A 21519-nucleotide genomic window follows, 5' to 3' on the forward strand; every position below is an offset into this window, starting at 1 on the left:
AAGAGATGGAGGAAATGAGGAAGGAGGAGAGGGGAAAGAGGCTAAAACAAAGAATTAACATAATATAACCCTACAAAGAATATGACCATTATGTGCTATCAAAATGTACCAATACAGAAATAAAAATACATAAATCTCAATTTGCGAAATGCTTCTTTCTAGTCACTTTAAAAGTTTACAAAGGAAAAAGACAAAAAAAAAAAGTTTACAAAGTCCCAAGGAATAATGAAACTACTTTCAAGTGAAGTGTTTTACATACATCAGGACAACAATTTCACAGTCACATGAGAATTTGAAATTATTTGTTTATTGGACATTTATGATCTTTTGCCTATTTAATCCTTTAAGAATTAAGAGTCATCCAGACATGGTAGCACACACATGTAATCCCAACACTCACAAGGCTGAGGCAGGAGGATACCTGCAAGTTCAAGGCCACCCTGGACTACACTGTAAGTTTAAGGTCAACCTGAACTATATAGAAAACCTCAAAAAAAAAAATATTTTTTTTTAAACAAAAAACCAACTGCAACAACTGACGTTTTGTCCAATTTTCTTCATATTTCTGAAAGTCAATCTTATTTGGTACATAAAAGGTTCATGATTAAATCAATATAGATTTTATATTTCATCAATAAAAATTATGTTTTAGTACTTAATTCTAATTTGTGTACTTCTACTCTACCTTTTAAGACTGCTAGGGCATTTTAAGTGTATCCTAAAAAGTTCGAGTTTTTAAAACTCAATATACTACAAAACTATTGTAATAAATTCAACATGGTAATGGCAAAAAAAAAAAAAAAAAAAAAGAACTGAGGATCAGTGGAACAGAATATAAGATGCAGACACAAGTATAAACATACTCAGCCAACATTATTTCTGACAAAGGGCCAAACATGTTTGCTGGAAGATAGCCTTTTTTTTTTTTTTAACTTTTTTTTATTTTAAAGAGAGTAAGCCGGGCGTGGTGGCGCACTCCTGTAATCGCAGCACTCAGGAGGCTGAGATAGGCGAATCGTTGCAAATTCAAGACCAGCCTGGGCTACAAAAGTGAGCCCAAGGCCAGCATGAATGGCATAGTGGGACCCTATCTCAAAAAGACACACACAGAGAAAGAGAGAAAGACCAAACATTACAAAACAGAATAAAGCTAATCAGAACAATGAAAGCAATACAATACTTCAAAATAAGATAACAGCAAATCAACAATGAGTAACATAGTATCTCTTGTTTTCTTCAAAATAACTGTCTATATCATCAGACATAATAAAATCAAAACCAATCAAAGCAAAAGAATGAAAGTATTAAAGAACTTCAAAACAAGGTAATAGAAAAATCAACAACAGTTACCATAATACATTCTGTTACCTTCAAAACAGTTGCCCATACCATCAGACATAGTAAAGTTGGAACAAAATAGAATAAAACCATACCTAATGGAAGTAAGAAAATGATACAGGAATTCAAAATAAGGTAATAAGAAATAAACAAGGGTTACTACCTTTCGTTTTTAGATGTTTCCTCCCCTATCATTTTTATAATATCTACTGTACATCCTGGATCCCATTAACTTCTTCAGTTTTTTATGCTAGAAAACATGATGTTCACCTATATGAATTTGAACCATTTCACCCACAAGCATGACCTCAAGTTGCACTAATTTACCTGTAAGAGCTTCCAGATTATCCTTCTTTATAGCTGAGTAGCTTTTCCATTGCATGAAAATACTGTGTCTTTCTTATCAATTATGTGATTGATGGGCAAGCTACTCTTGCTTTTCTTCTTGTTTCTTGTTGCATGGAACATTGTTTTGTCTCCTTTGACTTTCAATCAATGAATTTCCTTTTGAGTTAAATATGTTTCTTATATACAGCACATTGATAGATACTGTTTCTTGATTTGCTCTCCCTGTGTTTCTTTTTATTGGTGAATTAAGGCCATCTACATTAATAGTTACAGCTGATATGCATTGGCTTATCTCTACCATGCTATCCTCCCGTAGCTGACCCCCCATTTCTCCCCTTCATTCAGTTGCCTGCCCCGTTTGGAAGTCTCCTTCTGTTATTCCTGAAACCCTGGTCATTTTTATCTTTCTAGAGTATCATTCAACACTCTTGTTAGGGTTGGACTGGTGGTGGTGAATTCCTTCAGTTGTTCTTCATCATGGAAGTATTTTGAAAGACAGTTTTGCAAGGAACATCAATCTGGGTTGGAAGCTATTTTTCTTTCAGGCTTTGAAACATTTCACTCTAAGCTCATCTTGATTTGATGGTTTGTGTTGAGAGGTCTGCGTGATTCTGATGGGTTTTCCTTTACAGGTGATCTGTTTCTTTTGCCTAACAGCCTTTAATAGTCTGTTCTTGTTCTGAATTTCTAGGATCTTGATTATTAAATGTCAGGGTATAGAATGATTTTGGTTATAGCTAGTTGGAGTTCTATGTGCTCACTTATTTGTACATCACACTCGTTTCTCATGCTTGGGAAGTTTTCTACTGTTACTTCTGTACCCTTTTATGTCATTTGTTTTTTTTTTTTTTTTTTTTGTCTTTTTCATTTTTATTGGTACTAGGGATCGAACTCACGACTGCCTGCTTACAAAGCAGGCGCTCATGCCGCTGAGCTAAATCCCCAGCCCCCCTTTTATGTCATTTGTGTTGGTGCCTTCTTTTTTGCTGATACCTATCATCTTAAATTATTTTTCTTGGCATCACCTTGCAGCTATTAAATTGTTATTTCCTGGTTCCTTGTTATTTTTAAGATCTTTTCTTGCACGATCACTAGCTGCAATCCTGTCTTTAAGGTCTGAAAGTTTATCTTCAGTCTCTTTCAAGTGATTTTGCCAGTTTTTGATGGGAGTTTTTAATTTCCTGGATTATCTCTCTGAATCTGTTTCATGACTGTAATTGCTTCCTATATTGTTCGTTCAAAGTTTCCATCATTTTCCTATGCTCCTCTTTTTTTAATCTATGTATTGCTTAGATATGCTCAGCAATTCATTATGTTTGTGATTTTTTTCTTTTACCTGAGATATTACTTCTGAATTGATTACTTTTACAGCCTTATGAAGTTATTTCTTTACTTCAGTCACTATCCTTTCAGAGATTTCAGGTGTGTGACTTCCATTTTTTTCCATGTCTATATCGTCTAGACTTGTTCTGTGTGGGATGGAGGTCTGAGGTTGCCTTTTGCTCCTCTGACTTGACATTTTCCTGGGTTCCTCCCAACAAGCCAGTTGTGGGGTCCCAGGCACCCCAAGTTGGCTGCCCCTCTACAATGTAGGGTAATCAGACAGGCACGAGGGTTTCTCTGAACCCAGGTTCCCAGGGAGGTAGCAGGGCATGGTGTGGGTTTCTCCAGACCCATGCAGCTATTCTGAGGTTTCCCTGATGGCCTTGGGTGCATGATAGCAGGACTGCTTCTTCTCTCAGCCTTTGTGGCTACATGAGAACTCCTCCAATCAGATGGCAGACACACAGGGGCATGTTTGTGTGATTCTCCTGGCCTGAACTGGCTGTCCACAGGAAACAAGTGTCTCCAATGTCCTGTGGGCACACAAGGCATATCTGGCTATTTCTCCCTGTCCACACTGGTTATCTGAGAGAGGTAAGCTTTCTGATGGCAGCATACACTTAGGAGTGGGTCTGGCTGTTTTTCCCTGTCCATGCTGGTTACTTGAGGAAGCAAGTATCCAAATGATGGTGAGGGTGCAGGGGCAGGTCTGGGTGTTTCTGTCCCTGCTGGCTGCCTGCTGCAGGAAGCAAGCCTTTCAATGGCAGTAGACACCAAGACAGCCTCTTTAATAAATGGTGCTGAAAAAACTGGCTTCTTACATGCCAAAGACTTAAACTAGACACATTTATCACCATGCACTAAACTAAAATCAAAATGGATCGAAGATCTAAATATTGAAACAGAAATGCTAAATCTTCTGGAAGACAAAATAGGCAGAAATCTTGAAGAAATAGGGATAGGCAAAGAGTTATGAACAAAAACCAAACTGCAAGGAAAACAAAGAATCAGCAAATGAGATCTCATCTTATTAAGAAGTTTTTGCACATCAAAAGAAAACAAAATTCATGAATTGGGAAAAACTTTTAGCCAATTGTCTCTCAGATGAACGATTTCTATCTAGAACATTTAAAGATTTAAAAAAAAAAATCGGGCCCCCAAAATTCAAAGACCCAATCCAAAAATGGGCATCTGAGATAAATACACACTTCTCAAATGAACAAATACAAATGGCAAACAAATATACGAAAAGATATTCACCACCATGGGTCATTTGAGAAACACACATTAAAACAACACTGAGATTCCATCTCACTCCAGAAACAATGACTATCATCAAAAAATCAACCAATAGCAAATGCTGGTGGGGTTGTGGGAAAAAAGGAACCCTTTTCCACTACTGAGGAGTGTAGACTAGTGCAACCATTGTGGAATTCAGTGTGGAGATTCCTGAAAAAAGTAGGACTGGAAGTCCCATTTATCTGGTTATTCCCCTTCCCAGAAGAATTAAAAACTTCATACCATAGTGATGTATGTGCACCCATGTTTATAGACACACCACTGTTATAGCTAAATCTTGACACAACACACATGCCCATCAACCAAGGAATGAATAAAAAAGATGTTGTATTTTTATACAATGGAGTACAACTCAGCAAAAGGTAAATTCAGGACTTTTATTGGTAAATGGATGCAACTAGAAACCATAGTCATAAGCAAAATAAATTAGACTCATATGTGTAAACATCATATTGTCTCCCTAGTATAAGAAACTAAAAGTATAAATAAGATCCAAAATGTACAATAGACATTGTGAAAAGGGAAGAAACTGCTCAAAAGGAGAGACAACTAGAATGGGGGAAAGGGGTAAAGAACAGGAGGAAAAAAATATACATATATATATATAAGATAGCAAAGACAATTGTACTAGTAATTCTGGTAGTTCATGGAAAGAAACACTGCTTATATTGTTTGATCAATTTTGCATGCCTATATTTTGAAAATAAAATATGCAATGTAATAACCATTGTTAATTCCTAACATCTTGTTTTGAAATCTATAGTTTGTTTGTTTTTTGCTGTTTTGTCTTTCTCTTAATTCTCTTTAAAAAAAAAAAAACTCTATGTAAAAACCTTTGACTCTTGAGACTGAGAATCAGGAAAGTAAACTGCCTCATTAGTGCTAACATTATTTTTTCAGTATCTATTTTTGCAAAGTATAGTATGCTTTTTTTTTTTTTGTCTTTCTCTTTTTTTATTGGTACCAGGGATCAAACTCACAACCACACACTTGCAAGGCAGGTGCTTATGCCACTGATCTAAATCCCCAGCCCCCAGTAGTGTATGGTTGTGAGTTCGATCCTTGGTACCGATAAAAATGAAAAAGACAAAAAAAAAAAAAAAAAATGAAGAAGAATAGCCCTGACCTCTACAACTTCACAATCTAATACAAGTGTATTTTTCCCCCAATGCTGAGAATCAAATCCCAAGCCTTGTGCATTCCAGGCAAGCATTCTCCACTGAGCTCCATTCCCAGCCTGAGTACAAGTACTGTTTCTCTCTATATGGAGGAGGGATTTGTTTTATTTGAGACAGGGTCTCACTATGTATAGCTCATGCTGGGTTTGAACTGATTATGTAACCCAGGCTGGCCTCAAACTTAATGTGATCCTCCACACCTGACTATAAGTACTGTTAACTAGGGATCCACAAAAATCAGGGAATTTATACACTCCCTGGAATTACAAGCAACATTTTGTTTATGTCATTCATACATATTTTTCTAGGGAAAAAAAGTCATGGCCTTCACCATATCCTCAGAGAGATCCAGTGATGCAGAGAAGTTATACAGACACAATATAATAATTGACAAATACAACAATACAGATAATGCCATAATATGTACATTTAAAAAAATTAATTCTCCTAGAGGATACCTGTTGAGGTTTCTTAGAAATATATCCTTAAAGACACCATACTAATATGAACATATCTATATGAAAGATATGGATAGAAGAAACAAAAATGGTTTTACTTCAGGAGCCATAAGGGCATCAAAAAACCAGACATAAAGTACTCTATTATCCGGTAATAAATTTATTACAACCTTCCATTTCCATAATGGTAGATAATCTTGGTTTTCTGTTTAACTGCTCCCAAGAGTTAGATTAGATCACCCAGTTAAAGTTGGCATTAAATTATTTTATGAGTTACATTTCCCAATGCCTGACAGCTAAGAGCCACGGTGTCAACTTAACAGTGCCTAGGTTAACAAATTTTCAATACATATTAGACTACTTTATTTCTGCAGGTTTATTGCCTGTAAAAATCTAAATTTAAAGAATCTTCAATCATCCTCTAATACAATTCCTTCTCTACTATATTTTAACTATAAATAGTAAAAGTATAAAAAATAATAAGCACCTAAAAATAATATAATAAGCACCTATGTTCTCACCCCTCAATTTAAGAAACTCCATTACCAAAATGGCAGAAGTCCTTTGTATATCTCTACTCATATTTACCTCTCTTCCTGATTCAAAATAACCACTATCTTGAACTCACTGTTTAGCATGTACATATTCATTTGATTCCAGCATTTTCCAAAAGTTCAAATAGCAATCCTTGCTATTAAACACAAAGCAAATGATCTCGAACAATGCCTTTAAAGTGCTCTTGAAAAGATTTAAGTGAAATTGTATATAAATTACTATAGTGTTAATCACTGTACCCACCCACAGTATAAAGGAATATCGTGCCCTGATCCACAGCCCCTGTTCCTCACCCCAGCTACACCTAACTGTATAGGAGGAAAAAAACTGACCAGAAGGTAACATATTCAGTGGGTGACAAATAAGACTACAGAGAATTTTGGAACTAAAACATTAAGCAACTGAATCAATGAGCTATGTGGAACTAAACTCAAAAATCATGATGAAAAAAAGATAATGAAAAAACAAATGAGAAACCATATTGTCCCAAACAAAAGAAAAAAGTGGTCTTGCTATTGACAATTTTGCAGTTCCCCTAATGTCAGGATCTTGCATTTCCTGAGGTTTCTCTGGGGCTTTATGACAAATCTCCCTTATTTCAGCTACCTGAAGGTATGGAGGATAAAAACTCACAATAAAAGAAGATCCACTAAAATACTCATTTCAAGTCTCTAAATAACAAAAGTTACTTGTGAAAATTTTTTAAAATTTATTTAAATATACTACAGAAAGTGAGTTAAGAAATGTATTGTTGAACGGGGAGCATGGAAAAGTAAAACACAATGGCAATTCTTTTCAGAGATAGGTGGAAGGTTTTCTCAGGTATTAGAAAATTTTTCTTACAACAATGATAAAGAATTGCCTTACTATACTCTCAAATTCACGTTCTTATGAATAGTCTATCAACTGAAAAGTCTGTATTTTCTAAAATCAGGGCACAGTCTAAATTATATACACATATTTATTCTCCTGATTTACTGAATTATTATGAAAGTGTTATAAAAGTTTAAACATTAACAACAATTTTATTCATCTAGCAAAACATCTAGGAAACACACCTTTGTAGTAACACAACTTTCCATTTGCTAACTATTAAAATATAACATTTGGGATTTCAAACTTTCGTCTTGAAATGCTTACCACTCCTGGGATTAGTAAAATATATCTCTCCTGCTTTCCTTACTCCTTGTTTTTACTTAGTTGATGGCTTCTCTACTTCCGCCCAGTTACCAATGGTAACATCTCAAAAGGTTCCATTCCTTGGCCCCTTTTCTAGCTCTTTCATTGTAGGCAATCACATATATTTCCTAAATATCATGATGGTCCTTTCCTAAATCTTTCTCTGAGCTCTAGATTTATGTTTTCAGTTTGATTACAGATAGTCTACTTCCAAATATCATTAGCACTTGAAACTGAGCAAATTAAAAAGTCTACAATACATTACAGATATTCCTCCTTTAACAACTAAGTTCCATTTCTGCAACTGAGTCACTAATTTGAAAGCTGCTAAATGAAGAATTGTATATACCATGTAGACTCCAATATTCAGAACAAATAAATGATCGAAGGAAACTCCAACTTGATTACTTTTATTTGCTTAACTCTTACATGCAGTACTGTACTACACAGTACAAGTAAAAATTACAGTACAATACTATATGAACAAGGTGCATTGTACCAAAAAAAGGTATTTGCTCTATAAACAAGATATACAAAACTATTTTTTAAAAATGGGTCATAGGTCCTAAGTCTGAACAGCATACCTCAATCCTAAATCCAAACAGTAATTACAACAGGTGAGTCATTAAATAAGGAATATTTGTATCATGTAGCTTCAAAATTGTTTTTTGTTGTTCTCTATCTTAATAAATGGGATTACTACACATCCAGTTTATCTTTCACATTCTTTCCTTTCTCTTACTTCATCTTTTACCAAGTCATTACTACCCTTAAGAGATTTTTCTATTATTCTGCCTTTTTTTTTTTTTTTTTTTTTTTTTTTGAGACGGGGTTTCACTATACAATTTAGGCTGTCCTTGAACTCACTTCGTAGCCCAGGCTGACCACAAACTTGCAGCAATCCTCCTGCTTCAGCCTCCCGAGTGCTGGGATTATAGGTGTGTGCACCACACCCAGCCTCATAAAACTGTTTTAAAGCTTTTTAAAAAGAAAAAAAGAAAAATGTTTCTCTGATTTATCTCTCTTCTCCTCCTGTCCTATTAGGATCACCATATTTTGGCAAAATTATGGTAAAAGATTTTTAATTATTCTTCTGCTAACCCATTGTCCATACCCTAAACAGTTATCTCTTAAAACAAAGCCTAGCACCTCTGCTTTCATAATTTTCAGTAACTATTATCTGTGAATGACAACACTTAGAACCCTTCAAAACATTAATTCAGTCTCATCCCTTGTAATCTTCACTGCATCCAACTATTCTTATCATATAGCTATGCCTACAGTATATTTTCTGAACAACCAGAGTAATTTATTATTTTCTTATCTTTTTGTCTGGCAGGTGTGCCTTTCTATCGCCTATGAATCTCTCCTAGAATGCCCTCAGCTTTCTATAGCAGTTTATTTACTTATATGGCATTTTTCACTACATATACATATATAAACATGTCTACTCATTTAAAGAACTTTCATTGTCCAACTAATGGTCACAGTATATTCATTCAATGAGCATTAATTGAACATTAAATGCTCACAATGTCAGAGGAGACAAATTGTACACAATTTGATTAGTGCTATAATAAATTTAGATAGTATATAGATTCATCTTATATTAATAGACCCCTTCAATAAAAAGATGAACAAATGACAGTGCTACTACCTTTTATGGGTTGAATTTATATACAGAAAAAATAATAGAGAATCAAAGGTAGGGCTGCCAGTGAAAGGACAAATAAGGGGGAAAAGGTGGACATGTGTCAAAAGGAGCAAACAGAAACAAAAGAGGTAAAGAACCAGTTGGAAAGCACTCATAAGAAAGATGAACACAGCACGCATCTCTAGATCAGTAAACCAGGGAGAAAAAAAAAAAATAAACAAGGGAATGAAATTTACATACTATTTTAGTAAGTAGCCTATAGAAAATGTGGTAAGGTAAACTGCGAGACAAACACACACAAATATAACAGATCATCTGATAATTGCAGGACAAAGAAGAGCCACATGTAGCACGATAGCAATTTAAACGTATGTCATTTGATAATGGAAGCTATCTGATAAATCATTATTAATGCATAACAAGTCAGAAGTTTGGAAAAAAGGATAATCCTATTGCTCTAGCTATCACCAAGGGTGTAATTATGAACAGAAAAGATAGTACAAGCAATATAGATAAACTGTATCAAAGACTCATTTATTCATTCTTTAGATGTGAACAAGATAATGAGCCGTTGAACTGCAGCAAAATAATGCCATATAGATTCACTAAGCAATAAACTACACAGGGAAAATATTTCTCCTACAACTACTCAAGAGGGAAGATTTAACTACTAGATCCCTGGCTTTAATCTTTAAAACATTTTAGCATTTCTTGAAGGGGAATAGTTTTTGCCTAAAATGAATAGATTTTTTACAAAATTACTAGAGATTCCATTTTTAATAATAAACCTACAACCCACCAAATTTAACTGGAATTCTATTTCTATCAACAATCAAATTCTCTGACTCTGTAAGTATGGATATGTCACTGAATGCCTATCTTTAAAGACACCGAAAAGCCACTTCATCTACACTGAAATATAGTGATAAACATTACAAGATCTCCAATGGGCAGCAGAATCTCCAGTAAGCAGTAAAAAGTCAGAATTCCTACAGAAAAATCTACACAATCAGCATTAGACATTCAGACTGTTGTACATTATATCAGATTAATTCAAGCAGTAAGCTTTAATGCATTCTTGCTCATAAAATCCTACAAGTAAAAGTGAGATGAAGGAGGTGGGGCTTCATATATTTTTTTTCCTTTATTATCAAGTCTGGTTCTCTCATTCATTATTATAATATCACTCAAAAAATTTGGTTAAAATTAAAACATTTATATTCATTCTCAAAAAAAATATTTGTAATACTGACTCAAAAAGTTAGTTCCAACTCAGCAGATCGTATTTTTTTCCAACCACTCCATCACAAATACACATCTGAAAACCATGAGGCTAAATGACTCCTAATTTTCAGCTTTAATGTATTTTGTTTTATACTAGATATAAATGATGTTAGACTACTAGTGATAATTTGTATAGCTGCTAAATTTCTGTATGAGTTATTTTAAATGTTATAGAAATGGTATAAGGATGATTATTTTACAAACAGGTTTTTTGCAAGCAAAAGAATATGATTTATATTTAGTGAGTTTGGATGATTTTTTTTAAAGTTAGTCGAGTGAACTTGAAACTGTTTCTGGAATTGCGGCACTCTTTAGGATCAAATTTAAAAATCATTCATGAGTAATATGTAATTCATGGCACAACTTAATAGGCTTCATTTTGTAAACAATTTGTGTCTAAATTTATACACCATTCTTTTTTAGTTGAGATTATTTCAAAATATTTTTTAAAATATTTCACTTAAATGTGTGTATATTTATATACATACAAAAATACAATTATTCTATTATTTTTTAATATGTTATGTTGTATGACTTTTTTTTCTGGTCTTTTTGAAATAGTTTCACTATGTAGTTCAAGCTGGCTTTGAACCCAGGTTGGCCTCAAATTCACAGGGATTCTCCTGTCTCAGCCTCCAATGCTGGGATTACAGGCGTGCACCCCTATGCCTAGCGGGACATTTCTTTGTTTAGAAATGGCTGGCCTCTTTGTATTGTATGAAACATCTGGTTTCATTTGTATTTCTTTGTTTGTTTGTCGGCCTATTTGCAATCAAGAATCAGATTCTGAGACTCATTCAGCACCCAGATCTGGAACATCTACTGTGTGTTGAAACTGTTAATGGATTAGGGGTAAGAGAGAAATAAAACATCCCTACAGTCCTGTGTAAGATAATGGATGTATAAAGAGAAAGATAAAGAGGTGAAAAAGAAGGATAAGGTGCTATGGCTCCACAAAAAGGAAGCAACTACAATTAAGTTGATAAAGCTTACAATGAAAGAAAAATTGTTTTTGTTGACTCAGTCCTTCAATTAGCTGTTACTGAAAGTCAAAAAAAAAACTTTCAAAAACTGTAACTTTCCTTTATTCCTCTACAAGAAAAAATGACAATAAGTAGTTTTCTGAGGTTTTTGTCTTTTTGAGTCGGGGTCTCTCTAAGCAGTTCAAACTTTGTAGCCCAGGCTGGTCTCAAACTTGCAACAATCCTCCTGACTCAGCTTACGTTCCCAGCACTCGGATAGAGTGCTTTGAGAGACTCTGTCTCAAAAAGACAAAAAAAAAAGACCCACTCTAAAATATATACAAGTACACCAAAAACTCTGCTTCCTGTTCTGGACCCTAATCCTCTCTCTCTTTAGATTTAACAAGTGTTAACAGTTTCTTATGCATCAGCTTTTGTAGTGCCAATTTCATACTTTAAATTAGAAAAAATAATCCTTACTTGCAAACTATAAGATATCTTTAGAAAAGTACTCAGAAAAACTAAATAGTAAGCAAGCAAAGCATGGACTCATTCCTGGGGCTTTTTTGGTTCATTAATTTTTGTTCACTGCTGTTTCTTTTCACTGTCTTCAGCTCTTTTTAAACAAAAGACCAAGTGCCTTTATTCGGGCTCTAGTTTAACTGTTTCATTTCAGTATAAGACTTTATTTTTTCTATTATCTTAACCCTGCATGATGAGCACATTATGTACTCATATAAGAATGAGTAAAAAAAGAAAAAAAAAGTTTTAGTATTATTATCTGAGTTATTTTAACTTCAAAGATATTGCCCAAAAGGATCTTGGAGACCCTCAAAAATCCCTGTACCAGACTTTGAAAAGTGGTACAGATTTTAAATTCATAGTAGAAAAGAGGAACTAGGTATTTCTGACTTGTGCAACTTAAGATGACTCAAGTTTATTTTATTTTTTAGGGAATAATCATGAATCAGCTTTTGGAAATGTTGAATTTGGTATACAGCTCAGGCTGGCCAGAGATCCTCCTGCCTCAGCCTCCTCAGTGCTGGTGTTACAAGAATGTGTTACCACAAATGGCCTGACTTTTTGATTTTTTAAACTATGTTGTCCTCTTTCTTGACTTTGGGTCATCATACATACTGTTCCTACTCCCTGGAAAACCTTTGCCTATTCTTAGCTAACTCCTTTATTCATCCTTTAGGTCTTAGCTCACTTTTTTCTATACTTCTCAGATTAGGTAAAGTCATCATATGCTCTCATATCACCTGTGTATTTCCTTATTTTCATCTCAATTGTAATGTGTTCAATATAGTCTAACCATTAGACTCCTTGAGGGCAGCAGCCATGTTTGTTCTTTTTAGGGTGTATCCCAACTGCTTACCACTACTCATTCCTGCTACATACATGGCACACAATATATGTTAAATGAATCAATGCTATGAGTCAGATAGAGGAAGCTTTTTCATACCTGATACAGCAACAGGAAAATCAAGCAGTTTGTTAAAACAATTTAACTTGCTTTGTTTAGGAGGGAAGGGAGGGGGAAAAGCTTCACCAGCAAATATTTGTTAGGAAGTTCTATCCTTTAGGGTGAGTTTCACAACAGTTAAAGACACCTGGCTCAAAAGAGCATGTTTTTAAGCAAGTTAAGGTACACTGGAATTAATGGAACAAAGGTCCAAAGGAGATAAATTCTAGGTGGTAAAGCATCCCGAGTTTTGCTAATGAGACTGTGTGATGAGAGAGGGGATTATTTAAATGACAGATGAGTTTGAGTATTATGAGAGGCACTGTGGGAATACTGCTGGGGCTTGCAGGGGTTGGAGAGAGACTTGGATTTCCACTTCTATCATTTACCTGCTGAATAACCATGGAGTAGCTCCTTAGTCTGCCTGATAAAATGGATATAAAGGTTACTTGCCTGACTGGTTACGATGGAGATTAGAAATAATTTATAGAAAACAATACAGCCTTTGTTTCACATAGGAAGAACACATACACCGTAGCTATGATTATTAACACACAATTGTTCAGAGTCATCTCCCCTAGTGTTAGAGGTCTCTAATTTTGGGTTCTGGTCTAAAGGGAGCGTTGCTGTTAAATGTTCTAGAGCTCTGGAAGACAATGTTTTCAGGATTAATCTTTTCACTTAAGGAATTTTTATGGAATCATCAATGTTCTTAGAAGTTTAGGCTTCAAAGAGTAGAACTGAAAATAATCTCTAAAGTTATAGTTCTTAAAGCTGGTTCTGTAATGTTATCCTTACAGACATTTAAAAACACAGGTTTGGCATGTCTTTACTCCCAGCACCCAGGAGGCTGAGGCAGAAGGATCACTTTGACTTCGAGGCCAGCCTGTGCTACGACATGGATTCAAGGTCAGCCTGAACAACAGAAGTGAGATCTTGTCTCAAAAAAAAAAACAAAAAACAAAACAAACAAAAAAATATAAACAAAACGAGAGGTTTGTAGGCCTCTCTTTAGATTGGCTGATTCAAAATCTCTTAAAAGTAGAGTTTGAGTATCTTTTTGCTTAACCTTTTATCCCGATGACTGTACTGCTACAGCACACTTACAACTGCCTGGAGAAAGACATTGGGTAGCTGCTCTGAACCTCATATGCAGTGGGAATATGTCTGAGATATTTGGCAGAGTTACTTAAAAGGGGTAAAAAGTAGTAAGAGACTAGATTTGGTGATACATATCTATCATAGGTATTTACAAGGCTAAGTAAGGCAGGAGAATCCCACGTTTGAGACCTGTACAAGCAACAGAGAGAAACAGATGGATAGATATAAACAGACCCTAGGTTCAATCACTACCACTACAAAAGAAAGCAAAAGTTGCCAGAGGTGAAATTGAGGAAGAGTTGTGATGATTTAAGAGCATATTGATGGGCTGGAGATATGGCTCAGCAGCACAGTTCCTGCCTGGCATGTGCAAGGTCATGAGTTGGATTCTTAATACCAAAGGGGAAAAAATAAAGTATACTGAAATGCAAAGAATCTTTCCCTATTTGCCATGGATTAAATAATTAGCAGATGTGAAAAGTTTATCACTGAAGATGCATTTTGACAGGTTATACTAGCATCTTAAGTCTGTATTTTGTGCACTATCTTTTTTTGAGTGTATGATATGGGGGACAGGGTGCCACTGAGTGTAAACGGGGACTGGAGGTTGTACACAAGGACTAACTGCTAAGCAAACACTCTACCACTGAGCTACATCCTAGCTCTAGAACTAGTATTTTTACTGAAACTGAAGAACTGAATTAAAAATATTACTTAAGATGAACTGAATTAAAAATTTACTAAAGAACTGAAATAAAAATATTAGTGTTGAAAATAAGGACATTTGTTTATTTGAGCCTAGAACTCCTGAGCCCAAGTCATCCACCTGCCACAATCTCTAGAATAGTTGGAACTACAGGTGTGTACCACAACATCTGATTTAAGCATTGCTTCAGAGATACTTTTGGTTCATTTTATATATAAATGCTCATGAAAACATATTTATTGGAAAATGTATTTTTTATTTGTGGTGTCCTGGTAAAAAGTTTGCAATCTTCCCAAATTCTTTTCACAGAACCCTTGATGTCTCAGAAATTTTTTCATAGGGCTGTTATGCAAAAAAACAAAAGACACCTAACAGTTCCAACAGTGACGGTGAAGCCTTTAGAGCTTTCAAAGATAGCAAATTAGCAGCTGTGGCATGTGTGCCATATGTTCATCACCACTGGATTAGACCATGTAATTAATTATGTCCTAATGTTTAATAGCAATATAAAAATATAAAGCCGGAGTTATTATTAAATGAGCACAGTTACTGATAGGATGCGTGTATCCGACAGATATACAACTTATCAAACCTTGAATCATTTTGAATTTATTTATTTATTTTCTTTTTTGGTACCAGGAATTGAACTCAAGACGTTGCACTTCACAGACAAGCACTTGAGCCACCGACCTAAATCCCCAGGCTCCCTGAATAATTTTGGCCACTGCTATCTTCATTTACTATTTCCCATTGCTTTTACACAATACATACTGTGATCATAGCAACCTCTCAAAACCTAGTTTTGTGATTTAAAAAAAAGGAGTAAATCTCATGTATATCTCCTCAGACCAGCAGTGCCTGTAGAATCCATGTGAGTTCACTGTGGTGTGCTAAAGTACCTCAATGCACAGTCTGAGAATCTTGGACTTAGAAACATTATTCCAATCAATGAGTTTGCTTTGTAAATTAAAAAACAGGACTGAAGATCACCAAGTTATTAAAATAATTAATATATTTATTAGGAGTTTTCATAGATTAAATTTAACCTTTCATCAATAAAAGTTTTGAAACAGAATCCATATTCTGTGATGAAATTTGTAGATTTCTAAAAAAATTATATTCAAAACCACATACTATCAATAAGAAAATTCTGCTTCAGTATTTTTTTAATGTTTGAAAAGTTATAAAAGTGCTGGGGAATTAGCTCAGTGGCATCAGCACCTGCCTACCAAGTGCAAGGTCTTGAGCTCAATCCTCTATACCAAAAAAAAAAAAAAACCATTATAAAAATGAGGGTTAACAATAACACAAGAGACAGCATCTTAAGAGAAAAAAGAAAGCCATCTACTCCCCCAAGGATAAAATGAGTAACAGTTTTAACACCTATCCTTACAGACCTTTTTCTATGTACATTTAAAATCAAAACAAAATTATATTCCATTGCCTAAATATCTATTTTTTATAATCATATTGCATAGTATAGTGCAACTTATTTCTTGCACTATTACATTGAGTGTTCTTCCATGTCAGCACAGAGTAGTAATAGCAAATACTTATGTGACACACATTGCACTTACATAGGACATAAATACTAACATGGTTGGCTCTGACAATAGCCCTGTAAAGTAAGAACCAATATTATATTCAGTTTATAGATGAGTTAGTAACTTGCTGGTGTCAATGCAAGTACAAGTCATGCAGTAAGGATCTGAACCCAAAGAATCTGCTGTATGATCCATAGTACTGAAAGACATGCTCAGCTGCTTCTCATGTAGTAAATTTAGATATCCCAAATACCTGTTAACAACTGCAGACTATCTCACAGCATAAAAATACTACAATTTTAACTACTCTATCAATGGACAATAGGACTTTTTTATTATTTATAAATATTGGCGTTATTTGTACTAAAGTTAAAATGAACACTCTTAAAAATTATTCCTGTGCTTTATGTTAAAATTTATGTAAGATAAACTAAAAATGAAATGATTTTATCAATAAGTATGCATACTTTTGATAAGTGAGGCAACATTTTCTCACAGAAAGTTGTTGTAGTTGTACCAACTTATAGTCCCAGTGACAGGATAGACAGTGGAGATTCATTTTTATACGAACAAATATTTTTGATTCACGAAAAGCACAGCCTGTTTTAAGATATTAACACTGATACAGAACACAGTGCCAAACTGGTCACAATTATGCTCTGCTTTGATAATTATCTCACATTAAACAAATACAGACTTGGTAGATGTGTAGTAGATTCTTCTCCCTGTTAAGGAACCAATTATGAATGAGATACTCTCCCCTGTGTGACCCTGTTTTCTTATATATAAAATATGAGAATTGGACTAGCTGGCCTTTAAGATTTAAAACTCTCAATGCTATGATTAAGAAGCGACAACATTATCACAACCCTACAATTATAGTACCAGTGTAACAGGTTAGGGTCTAACGCTTTTATTTTCTTTAAATTATAATAACTACTGCAAGGGCATCTAGGCAAATCATTAAAATAGTCAATAAGGATTTCAGGATCTGCCCATGGTTTATTGTTCGTGGCTTTTAAATCCCAAGTTGTCATTCTCCTGCTACCTAACCAATTTGAACATACCTCTCCGGAATATACTCCTAAAAAGAGCTGAATGGTGTCTAGGAACTAAGAATCAGGTTTTTTGGGTTTTTTTATATATATATAATATTATTCTGGCACCATTCTTTAGTCAATTCAACTTATATTTACTATCTTACTGTATGCTAGGCATTAGAGTACAATAGTGAACAAAAGATCTCTGTCAACTTGGCATTAATAGGCCAGATTAGTAACTCAACATACAACATACCCACATGTAAATGTAAAATTACACTTATGATAACAATGAATAACAACAACAACAATAAAAATCAGTTCAGGAAAAATTTCTTAAAACATGTAATCTTAAACTATATGTGACACTAAAAATTGTTTGACATAGGAAAAAAATCAATAAAACTATTTCACAATTTGCCTCACACTATAAAAATAACAATCACAAATGCAGTTTAAACTTTCAAATCATTAGGTGTCTCTATAATAAAACTATCAAGATTTTACTATTTTTCAGATGTTACTATCAATCATGTGACCTAAATGTTTTACATCCAAAACTATAAAGAAATTTTTAAGAATCTTATTCATGTAAAAAAAGTAGGGGACTGGGGATTTAGCTCAGCAGCATAAGCGCCTGCCTTGCAAGCAGGCAGTCGTGGGTTCGATCCCCATTACCGACAAAAAAAGAAAAAGACAAAAAAAAAGTATATAGAGGTAACGTGATCCATTATAATAATTAACAAAATGTTATGAAAATGGTAATACTTTTAAAGGACTGACAATCAACATAAAGAACAAATTGCATGTAAAAGTGAACAAAGATAGAATTTTTAAAACTATTTTAAATAACACCAAATGCTAAAAGTATCTGTAAATTTTTAAAATAAAAGTACGTAGTTCTAGATGACCAACAGAAATAAACAAATTTTCTTGTGTCTAGTTTCCACAACTGCAAAACAAGGATATCTGCCATACTTCTTTACACGTTACTGCCATAAAGACTAAATTTTAAAAAATCAATTGTTTCAGACAACGGCTTATTTTTTGCTCTCACTATAACTTACAGCAGTTTATAAAAGCGGTTAGATAGAGATTTCATCCCCTTTCTCCAGCCCATGATGTGGCTGAAGTACAAAACAGGCAAAAGACTGGCAATCAGAAGCAGGAGAAACAAATTCAAAAGAGTCATAAATTAATCCAGAGAAGGTTGGCTGTCAAAGTATTAACCCTCCTTACATACCAATATATTTCAGAAAATCAGAGAAAATTCTTCACATATAAAAACTGTTGACATGTATAACTCACCATCACTACAAACAGTTTTGCTACTGATTAGGGAAGGGAGAAATACACTTTGTATGTATACAATGTATTCTAGCTAGATTTTTTTTATTAAAGTATCTAACATTTAATGTGAGGATAGCTCAATGGCTTAGATTTTATTACACTGAATAGTTTGTCAGTTTAGTACACCAAAGTATATGTTCATCCCTCTGAAGCAACTTCTAGCACAGATTTAACAATCCGCCAAAGTCATAATCCCAAATTTTAGCAGCACATTGTCTTGTTTTAAAAACCATAGTTTAAGATAAATATTTTAAATGGAGGGCATCGTGCAGCATTTTATCATTATTTCTACAAACTTTTCAGGTTGTTTCTACGTCTACCCATCTAACACAGACTTTTCCTGCAAAAACACAAGCCAGGAAGAATGGTTAACATGGTAACGTCAACGACTTCTTCAAAATGAAAACAAAATCACCATCAAAACAGAGAACACAGATACTGATCACTACGCTTGACAACTTAATTTTTTCCTAAATCAAAGATTTGTTACTACATTAAAATCACTCTAAAAATCTATCGCTATGTGCAATTTCCTAGCTGAAAATCTGAAATCCAACAAAACTGCAAATCATATCTGTGGCATTAGCTAAGTATTATTTAGCAAGCCGAGCTGCCTCTAAAAGAGGTTGGGGGGCGGGGGGGGGGGGACGAACAACTTTCAAAGTGTAAAGCTTTTTAAATCTCCCCTAAATCAGAATCTGAATAAACCGGTACACTAGAGTCATGCTGGACTGGAGATCGAAGTTTTTCCTGTATTGTACTTGAGACAACTGTTGCCCCCATTGAAAAGGAACAGAGGAACAGAAACTGGTCATCCTGCCACTGGTATGGTTTTCCCGGAATTTCCCAAAACATGTTCAATCGCCAAAGGAATACAGCCACTTCTCGAAACCAAAGGTGAGAGGTATCTTACCTCTTTATAGACAGGGGTAGGGGGCAGGGGGTGGGTCACTGACTGGCAGTAAGCAAAGAAATTCCGCCTTTGGCAAGCACCGGCGGGGTATGAAACCGAGGTCTCAGGATGATCCCCCCAAAACCCTTCAGACCAGGGAGGCTCCCCGAAGGGGACGCCAGGCAGGGCCAGCGGGCCCCGCCCCGCCTCTCTCGCCGCCACCACCAGGAACCTGGAACCGCGGACAGGCGGAGTCGGAGCGAGCGTCCCCGGTCCCCGCCAGGTCTTCCCACAGCTCACCTGAGAGTGTCGCCTCCGCCTTCGGCTCCCACGGTGCATCCCGCGGGGCCTGGCGGAGGGAGCAGTGACGCCGCCCCGACTGACCCCAGGGCTGCCCGGCCTGGCCTCACCGCGCCGAGGACGCGCCGGTTGCCCGCCTCGTATCGACTCCCGAGATTCCGCCTGTCTGCGGGAAGAAAGGAGAGGCAGAAAGACGCCTCCCCTTCCCCGCAGCAAGCCACCTCCTGAGCTGAGGCTCTCTGCAGTTCTGTCTAGCGCAGGTCTGGCCCCACTCCCCCGCCCGGGAGTCACTTCGGCAGCGGCGGCCCAGTCGCCATTACAGTCCAACAACTGACACGGAGGAGGAGCGGCGCCGGTGGCAGTGGCGGTGGTGGTGGCGCGAGGCAGGGCGGGAGCGGTCCGGAGCCAGAGAAATCTCGCGAGCACTGTTCCGAGGCCGTACCACCGGAATGTAACTGTGGATTAGGGCCATGTTGAGTGTGGCCAGAAAATGAGGGCGAGATAAAACGAAGAGAAGCAACACGAGGGAGCCATATTTGGTGCGGCAAAGTTTGAGCCTGGCGCGACTCGGGAGGAGCCAAAGTATATCCGCAGAGGAGACCACCTCCCCCTTCTTTTTGACTCTAATTGGGCCTTCTGACTGCGCATTTCAACCCCAGCAAGGAAAACATGCTGGGGATTTGACAAGGATGAACTCCACGTCTGGGGACGGCAGCTTTCTGAGAGTTTACGTTGCTTCACCAGTTGTTCAAATAAAGCGGCATTTCAGTCAATCCGTTTCAGAATAATTGCAGCTCTGCGACTGCTGCAGTTTCCTCCTGCTGTCAGTGTTGCCGTTTTATTCGCAGAGATTACAATTTTGTTTAGCATGCAAATAACGGTTTAACACGCTAAAGCAAGTAAATGAAATTTCCTCCCATTGAGTATTGGCATTGATTTAACTATGCTTTGAGAAATCCGTTGTAATCAACATATTTCTCGTATCTTTGTCATCTTTTCCCTGTCCTCGCATGGTAAATTCTATCATCTGTCAAGACAGTTTAAAGGACAACTCTGCTGTAAATAATACCATCTTCCCCTAGGAATTCACTGTTTACAAGCTTACCACTCATCATTTCTATGTTGCAGACTCTGATAGTTGTTTATCCTGAAACTGTTTCTCATCTTTAAGTACCTAAAAGACTTTGAGATCTCTTTTAATGCCCACTAGAGCGTAGCACAGTTGACTAGAACATGGTAAATGCTCAATAATTATTTTTGAGTAAATCTTCATTAAGAGAAGTAAGCAATAACGGGACCTTCTTCATAGGCCTTCAACTGTGCCTAAACAGGATGTAAGTGTACATCCAACAGTCTTGCATACATGCAAAATGTGTACTGTGTCTCCAAGAAAACTCATCACAAAAAAGAACAAGAAATGTGGGTATCTCCACCATGGAAGTGATAGAAGAAAAAAAAAGTAGCATAAAGAAAGTATGACTTAGATTTTCCCCAATCATGCAATGTATATTATTTTCCTGCAGTTATACAATCACCTTAAGTA

At 35.9% G+C, this 21519-nt stretch overlaps 1 protein-coding gene across 7 annotated transcripts in view; it reads right to left on the reverse strand.

Moving 5' to 3' along the window:
* Positions 1-20371, reverse strand: part of Cep350 (centrosomal protein 350) — a 175849-nt gene extending 155478 nt beyond the window's left edge. For 5 of the 7 annotated variants that reach the window (XM_063239727.1, XM_063239731.1, XM_063239728.1 and 2 more), the window contains exon 1: positions 19977-20371. The gene's annotated coding sequence lies outside the window, so the exon portion shown is untranslated. The remainder of the gene's footprint in view (positions 1-19976) is intronic. The other 2 variants (XM_063239730.1, XM_013157954.3) reach the window with 1 other exon arrangement.
* Between the last annotated feature and the right edge of the window lie 1148 nt (positions 20372-21519).

The sequence above is a fragment of the Cavia porcellus genome, unplaced genomic scaffold (genome assembly GCF_034190915.1).
Source record: "Cavia porcellus strain 051 isolate PalLab524CR breed Dunkin Hartley unplaced genomic scaffold, mCavPor4.1 scaffold_29, whole genome shotgun sequence".
Classification (NCBI taxonomy): domain Eukaryota; kingdom Metazoa; phylum Chordata; class Mammalia; order Rodentia; family Caviidae; genus Cavia; species Cavia porcellus.